Raw genomic sequence first — 8856 nt, 5'->3', positions numbered from 1 at the left:
ATCAGGAACAAGACAAGGATATCCACTCTCACCACTATTATTCAACATAGTTTTGGAAGTCCCAGCCATGGCAATCAGGGAAGAAAAAGAAATAAAAGGAATACAAATTAGAAAAGAAGAAGTAAAACTGTCACTGTTTGCAGATGACATGATACTATACATAGAGAATCCCAAAGATGCCACGAGAAAACTAGTAGAGCTAGTCAATGAATTTGGTAAAGTTGCAGGATACAAAATTAATGCACAGAAATCTCTTGCATTCCCATACACTAATGATGAAAAATCTGAAAGGGAAATTAAGGAATAAAAATTTATTTTAATAAAATAAAATGCCTAAGAAAGGAAATTAGGCAAATTATATGAGATAACTGGCCTATAATCTTTTAAAATGTCAAGGTTAAGAAACAGAAGAACAGAGAATTGTTCCAAATTAAAGGAGAATAAGGAGATATGAAAACCATAGATGATCCTGACTTAAACATAACTCAAGGGGGAAAATTTTTATATAGAATATTATTGGGACAATTGACAAAATCTGAATATACTCCATAAACTCTATGTTAGTATTAGAACAATGTTAAATTTCCTGATTTCTGTAAACTAAACTAGGTTTTCTATGAGAAAATCCTTATCTTTAGGAAATATATATTAAATTAGTCAAAGGAAAAAATAACACCAACTGAGACTTAATGGTGGAAAAGATTATTTGGACTAATAATCACATTGAAAAAAATAAGTAAAATACTGGAAAATATTTTAAATATCCTAAAAGACCCGAAGGGCTAACAAGATAGTATGGAATTGACACACCAGAGTTTGTTTTGTTTTGGTTTGGTTTGAGGTATTTTTGGGTGGTGGGCATGGTGGGGCATGATGAATGGCCTGTAGGATGTTAGTTCCCTGAAAAGGGATTGAACCCAGGCCCTTGTGAGTGAGAGCACAGAGTCCTAATCACTGGACCGCCAGGGAATTCCCAGCACAGCAGAGTTAAACAGAAAACAGAATCCAGAGAGTAAGTGAACAACTGAAGCCACTTTTTTCCTGTGAGCATTTGACAATTTTATTAAACTAGAACTTTTATTTTGATGGTCAAAGGGAAGGAAATTTAAACCCACAGCACACAAAGAAGGTAGAGACCCTCTACTGCCTATACCCCAGTGTGGAGGTGAACCAGAAGTAAACCAGCCCTCTCAGAACTGAAGTTCAAATTCCCATTTCCTGGAGAGTACAATAAACCTCAAGTATTGAACTTTATTTAAAGTGGTTCCAAAGTGTTAGTGCCCAGTAGAAGCAAATGCACATCTTTTCTGGATGACGTTTTCTTCATTTCATGTTCAATTTACTCCTAGGAATAATTATTTAAGGATAATGAGCAGCACATTGTAAAAGATAACCTAGCAGACAAAGAAATAATCACAAGTAACAGTAGAAACGACACACAGAAACAGATCCACAAAGACTTCAGGTTGGAATTTCAAACACACAAAACTGTATGCAAGAACCAGAAAAGAAGAAGAAATTAACTAGAATGTAGCACAGAAACAAAAATAAGTGAGAGATCAAGAGACAGGAAAGACAGAAGATCTAAACAAGTTTAACTGGATTTTAAGGAAAAGAAGAGACCAAAAAATGGGCCAAAGGCAATATCTGATAAAATAATGACTGAGAGTTTTCCAGAATAAATTAAAGGCAAAAATTCACAGACTGAATATGTCCAATGAATCCAAGCAAGATAAATAAAAATAAATCTACATCTACATTTAGTACAGTGAAATTGTAGTTACCTCAGACAAAAAGAAAATCTAACACATCAACCAGAGAGAAAAAACAGAGTCCCTAGAAAGGAACAATGGTTAAACTTACAGCTGACTTCTCAACAATGATGGAATGGTAGTATCACTGAAATAACTATCAGCACAGAACTCTCTATAAGACAAAGCATATTCTTTAAGAATTAAGGTCAGGACTTCCCTGGTGGTGCAATGGTTAAGAATCCACCTGCCAATGCAGGGGACACGGGTTCAATCCCTGGTCCAGGAAGATCCCACATGCCGCGGAGCAACTAAGCCCATGAACCACAACTACTGAGCCTGTGCTCTAGAGCCCACGAGCCACAACTACTGAGCCCACGTGCCAAAACTACTGAAGCCCCCGTGCCTAGAGCCCATGCTCCACAACAAGAGAAGCCACCGCAATGAGAAGCCTGCCCACTGCAAGAAAGAGTAGTCCCCACTCGCCACAACTAGAGGAAGCCGGCACACAGCAACAAAGACCCAACACAGACAAAACTAACTAAATAAATAAACAAAACTAATTAAAAAAAAAGAATTAAGGTCAAATAGGGCATTTTCAGACAAGCAAAATCTAAGCGCCTGCAGATCCTCGCTACAAGGAAATTTAAAAAGATAAAGGAAAGGAAAATGATCCCAGGTAGAAGACCCTAAGAAGGAATGAATAGGAAAAAATAATTAGAAGAAAAACATATGGCTGAATCTACACTATATGGATAAAATAACAATAATGACTTAAAGGATTAAAAAAATCACACATTTACATTTAAAACTTATTTACACCTAAGGGCTTCCCTGGTGGCGCAGTGGTTAAGAATCTGCCTGCCAATGCAGGGAACACGGGTTTGATCCCTGGTCCGGGAAGACCCACATGCCGTGGAGCAACTAAGCCCATGCAACACGACTACTGAGCCTGCGCTCTAGAGCCCGTGAGCCACAACTACTGAGCCTGCATGCCACAGCTACTGAAGTCCATGAACCTAGAGCCCGTGCTCCTCAACAAAAGAAGCCACCACAATGAGAAGCCCAGGCACTGCAAGGAAGAGTAGCCCCCACTCACCACAACTAGAGAAAGCCCGTCTTCAGCAACAAAGACCCAACGCAGTCAAAAATAAATAAACAAAAATTTTTTTTTAATGAATAAAATCTATCTTTCAAAAAACTTATGTACATCTAAACTGCTTCTGGGAGATGGAGTAAGCATACTTTTCCTTATTCCTCCCTCTGAGTACAACCCCTGGACATTATTTATAAAACATAAAAAGAATCCTTTGAAAAGGAAACAAAAATGTAGAGACCTCAGGACAGAAGGAACAATGCAGGGTTGAGTTCTCTGGGATTTTTGTAACTTCTTATATACCAGATAGAGAGCTGAAGAATCCAGCAACCCAGAAATGCCAATGGGCAAAGACAAAAATGCCAAGGAAAGCCTATCTCTAAAAAATGAATCAATTAAGAGGCAATTTGTCAAAACAGAAAACTTTTAGATGATAACCACTCCATTAGAGCTAAATGCCATAGAAAAAACTATGGCCTCACCCCCACCTGTGCAAGCAAAGCCAAGTGAGGAGGCTGCACTTCCACCCTAATGAGGCTACAATTAGGTGCCCAGCACCCCTCCTGGGGTTGTGTCAGAGAAGGTAAAGTAGGGAGCCAGCAATTTCATCCCACGGGTCAGTAACAGGACCCTTGCCAAAGAGTGTCAGTGGAGGCCATGGGGGAAGCCAGGACTTGTGCCTCCAGTCAGTAATAAAGGGTAGTAGCTTCCCACACTCACTGGAGCTAGATCAGAGGAAGTCTAGTGGGAGTCAGGACATTCACCACCACCTGGTACTAACAAGGCAATCCTCATTGCAGTATCAGTAAAGACCACATGTGGAGCTGAAACTCACACCCCTGCACAGCAGTAATGAAGAGCTCCCCAACCTGGGTGTCAACAGAGGCCAAATGGTGAACCTGGACATCTAGTTCTACCTAACAATAACAAGTTAATATCCCTTCTCATTGCTGGAGCAGTATCACAAAAGGCCAACAAAAGCAAAAGTTCAAAATAAGATTCAGAGTACAGAACATAAGTTTTGAAAATCCAAATTTCATTTGAAAAATCATTCATCATATCAAGAACCAGGAAAATCCCAAACTAAATGAAAAAAGACAATCAATCAATGCCAAAGCTTAGATGACGGAGATGTTATAATTAGCTGAAAAAGATTTTAGCAGCCATAAACATGTTTCCATGAGGAATTACAAACATCCTTAAAACAAGTGAACAGAAAGCCTCAGGTGATGAAATACCAAATGGAAATTTTAGAACTGAAAAATATAATAACCATCATAAAAAGTTCAGTGGATTGGACTCACGAGCAGGATGGATGGGTGAGAGGAAAGAACAAGAGAGCCAGAAGATAGAACAATAGAAATTACTGAATCAGAAAAAAATAATAGAGATAAACAAACAAAAAAAAATGCAAAGAATAGAGACTGAGGTATCCATGAAATTTTAACAAAAGATCAAACATTCATGTCATTGGTGTCCCAAAAGAGAAGAAAGAAAGCAGGACTGAAAAAGCATTCAAAGAAATTATGGCTGAAAACTACCCAAATTTGGGAAGAGACCTAAACTACATTCAAGAAGCTGAGAAAACACCAAACAGTAAAAATCTAAAGAAATCTACACCAAGAACCATTATATTTAAACTTCTAAAAACTAAAGACAAAGAAAAAAAAATCTTTAAAACAGCCAGAAAAAAATGACACCTTATGTATAGGAAGAAAACAATTAGAATTATAGTAGATTTCTCATCAGAAGCAAGTGGCACAACATTTTCCATGTGCTGGAAGAAAAGAAATGTCAAAAAAGAGACCTATACCCAGCAAAATATCCTTCAGGATAAGGAGAAATCAAGAGTCTCATATTAAGGAAAACTAAGGGAATTTTTCACCAGTGGAATTACCCTAAAAGAATGCCTGGGGCTTCCCTGGTGGCGCAGTGGTTGAGAATCTGCCTGTCAATGCAGGGGACACGGGTTCGAGCCCTGGTCTGGGAAGATCCCACATGCCACGGAGCGACTGGGCTCGTGAGCCACAACTACTGAGCCTGTGTGTCTGGAGCCTGTGCTCCGCAACAAGAGAGGCCACGACAGTGAGAGGCCTGTGCACGGTGATGAAGAGTGGCCCCCGCTCGCCGCAACTAGAGAAAGCCCTCGCACAGAAACGAAGACCCTACACAGCCAAAAATATAAATAAATAAATGATTTAAAAAAAAAAAAAAAGAATGCCTGAAGGAGGTATTCTAAACAGAAAGGAAATGATAAAAGAATGAATCTTGGAACTTTACTGTGGTAAGCAGGAAAAAGGTGCATATCCTACCCTCAAAACAAGCAAATATGTCACCTTACATGGAATAGGAAAATTAAACTTGTGATGGAATTTAGGTTGCTAACTAGCTGGCTTTAAGATGGGGAGATTATTCTGGATTATTCTGTATGGGCCCAGGGTAAACACCAGGGTCTATATAAGTAGAAGAGGGAGGCAGAAGAAAAGGTCAGAGCAATGCCATATAAGGACTAGATCGTCTGTTGCTGGCTTTTTTTTTTTAATTCATTTATTTATTTTTGGCTGTGTTGGGTCTTCAATGCTGTGTGCGGGCTTTCTCTAGTTGTGGCACGCAGTCTCAGTAGTTGTGGCTCACGGGCTCTAGAGCTCAGGCTCAGTAGTTGTGGTGCACTGGCTTAGTTGCTCTGTGGCATATGGTATCTTCCCGAACCTGTGTGCCCTGCATTGGCAGGCAGATTCTTAACCACTGCACCACCAGGGAAGCCCAGTGTTGCTGGCTTTGAAGTTAGAGAAAGGGGATAATGAGCCAAGGAATGTGGGTGATGCATAGAAGCTGGAAAAGGCAAGGAAATGCCTCCAGAAAGGACCACAGGCTGTGGCCAATACTTGGATCTCAAGCCACTGAGACATGTCAGACTTCTGACTTATGGAAGTGTAACATAATAATTTTGTGTTGTTTTAAGCCATTTGGTTTGTGGTAATTTGTTACACCAGCAACAAACAGCAAATACAAATAGCCAGACAGAAAATCAGTGAAGATATAAAACTCAAAAGACTATAAAACCAAAGGGATCTAATCAACATTTATACACACCCACACAGCAACAACAGTTAACATCCTTTGCAAGTTCCCATGAAAAACACAGCAAGATGGACCATATCATGGGCTACAAAACATACTTCAACTACAAAAGAATTGAAATCATGTAGACTGTGTTCACCAAACAAATGGAATCAAACTAGAAATCAGTAACAGAAAGATAAGAGCAGACAACAAGGCACCTACCAGGCACCAGTAGGGGACCACGGACACCTAAGGGGACGGGAGGAACCCCCAGCGACTGGCTTGCAGGATCTTGGTTCCCAGGCCGGAGGTTGGGCCTAAGCTCCTTTGGTGGGAACTCCAAGACCAAACTGCTAGACTAGCAGAGAACCTCAGACCCCAGGGAATATCAATTGGAGAGAGGCCTCCCAGAGGACCTCATCTCAACACCAAGACCCAGCTCTATCCAACTGCCTGCAAACTCCAGTGCTGGAGGCCTCAGTCCAAACAACCAGTAAGACAGGAATACAGCCCCACCCATCAAAAAAAAAAAAAAAAAAAAAAGAAACAACAAAAAAATATGTTTCAGACGAAGGAGCAAGGTAAAAACCTACAAGACCAAATAAACGAAGACGAAATAGGCAACCTACCTGAAAAATAATTCAGAGTAATGACAGTAAAGATGATCCAAAATCTGGGAAACAGAATGGAGAAAATACAAGAAACATTTAACAAGGATCCAGAAGAACTAAAGAGCAAACAAACAGTGATGAACAACACAATAACTGAAACTAAAAATACTCTAGAAGGAATCAATAGCAGAATAACTGAGGCAGAAGAACGGATAAGTGAGCTGGAAGGTAAAATGGTGGAAATAACTGCCAGGGAGAAGAATAAAGAAAAAAGAATGAAAAGAACTGAGGACAGTCTCAGAGACCTCTGGGACAACACTAAACGCACCAACATTGGAATTATAGGGGTCCCAGAAGAAGAAGAGAAAAAGAAAGGGTCTGAGAAAATATCTGAAGAGATTATAGGTGAAGACTTCCCTAACCTGGGAAAGGAAATATTCAATCAAGTCCAGGAAGCACAGAGTCCCATACAGGATAAACCCAAAGAGAAACAGGCCAAGATACATTAATCAAACTATCAAAAATTAAATACAAAGTATTAAAAGCAGCAAGGGAAAAGCAACAAATAACATACAAGGGAATCCCCATAAGGTTAACAGCTGATCTTTCAGCAGAAACTCTGCAAGCCAGGAGTGGCAGGACATATTTAAAGTGATGAAAGGGAAAACCCAACAATCAAGATTACTCTACCCAGCAAGGCTCTCATTCAGATTCGATGGAGAAATTAAGACCTTAACAGACAAGCAAAAGCTAAGAGAATTCAGTACCACCAAACCAGCTTTACAACAAATGCTAAGGAACTTCTCTAGGCAGGAAACACAAGAGAAGGAAAAGACCTACAAAACCAAACCCAAAACAATTAAGAAAATGGTAATAGGAACATACATATCAATAATTACCTTAAACGCGTAAGGACTAATTGCTCCAACCAAAAGACATAGATTGGCTGAATGGATACAAAAACAAGACAGGTATATATGCTGTCTATAAGAGACCCACTTCAGACCTAGTGACACATACAGACTGAAAGTGAGGTGATGGAAAAAGATATTCCATGCAAATGGAAATCAAAAGAAAGCTGAAGTAACAATTCTCATATCAGACAAAATAGACTTTAAAATAAAGACTATTACAACAGACAAAGAGGGGCACTACATAATGATCAAGGGATCAATCCAAGAAAAAGATATAACAATGGTAAATTGATACAAACAGATGGAGAGATATACCATGTTCTTGGATTGGAAGAATCGACATTGTGAAAATGACTATACTACACAAAGCAATCTACAAATTCAATGCAATCCCTATCAAACTACCAATGGCATTTTTCACAAAACTAGAACAAAAAATTTCACAATTTGTATGGAAACACAAAAGACCCCGAATAGCCAAAGCAATCTTGAGAACGAAAAATGGAGCTGGAGGAATCAGGCTCCCTGACTTCAGACTATACTACAAAGTACAGTATTCAAGACAGTATGGTACTGGCACCAACACAGAAATATAGATCAATGGAACAGGACAGAAAGCCTAGAGATAAACCCATGCACATATGGTCACCTTATCTTTGATAAAGGAGGCAAGAGTATACAATGGAGAAAAGGCAGCCTCTTCAATAAGTGGTGCTGGGAAAACTGGACAGTTACATGTAAAAGAATGAAATTAGAACACTTCATAACACCATACACAAAAATAAACTCAAACTGGATTAAAGACCTAAATGTAAGGCCAGACACTGTAAAACTCTTAGAGGAAAACATGGGCAGAATACACTATGACATAAATCACAGCAAGATCTTTTTGACCCACCTCCTAGAGTAATGGAAATAAAAACAAAAATAAACAAATGGGACTCAATGAAACTTAACAGCTTTTGCACAGCAAAGGAAACCATAAACAAGAAGAAAAGACAGCCCTCAGAGTGGAAGAAAATATTTGCAAACAAAGCAACAGACAAAGGATTAATCTCCAAAATATACAAGCAGCTCATGCAGCTCAATATCAAAAAAACAACCCAATCCAAAAATGGGCAGAAGACCTAAATAGACATTTCTCCAAAGAAGATATACAGGTTGCCAACAAACACATGAAAGCATGCTCAACATCACTAATCATTAGAGAAATGCAAATCAAAACTACAGTGAGGTATCACCTCACATGGGTTAGAAAGCCATCATCAAAAAATCTACAAATAAATGCTGGAGAGGGTGTGGAGAAAAGGGAACCCTCATGTACTGTTGGTGGGAATGTAAATTGATACCACCACTATGGAGAACAGTATGGAGGTTCCTTAAAAACTAAAAATAGAACTACCATATGACCCAGTAATCCC

The sequence above is a fragment of the Lagenorhynchus albirostris genome, chromosome 9, assembly GCF_949774975.1.
Source record: "Lagenorhynchus albirostris chromosome 9, mLagAlb1.1, whole genome shotgun sequence".
NCBI classification, from domain to species: Eukaryota; Metazoa; Chordata; class Mammalia; order Artiodactyla; family Delphinidae; genus Lagenorhynchus; species Lagenorhynchus albirostris.
The sequence above is the reverse complement of the archived record's forward strand: the minus strand, read 5'-3'. Positions refer to the sequence as shown.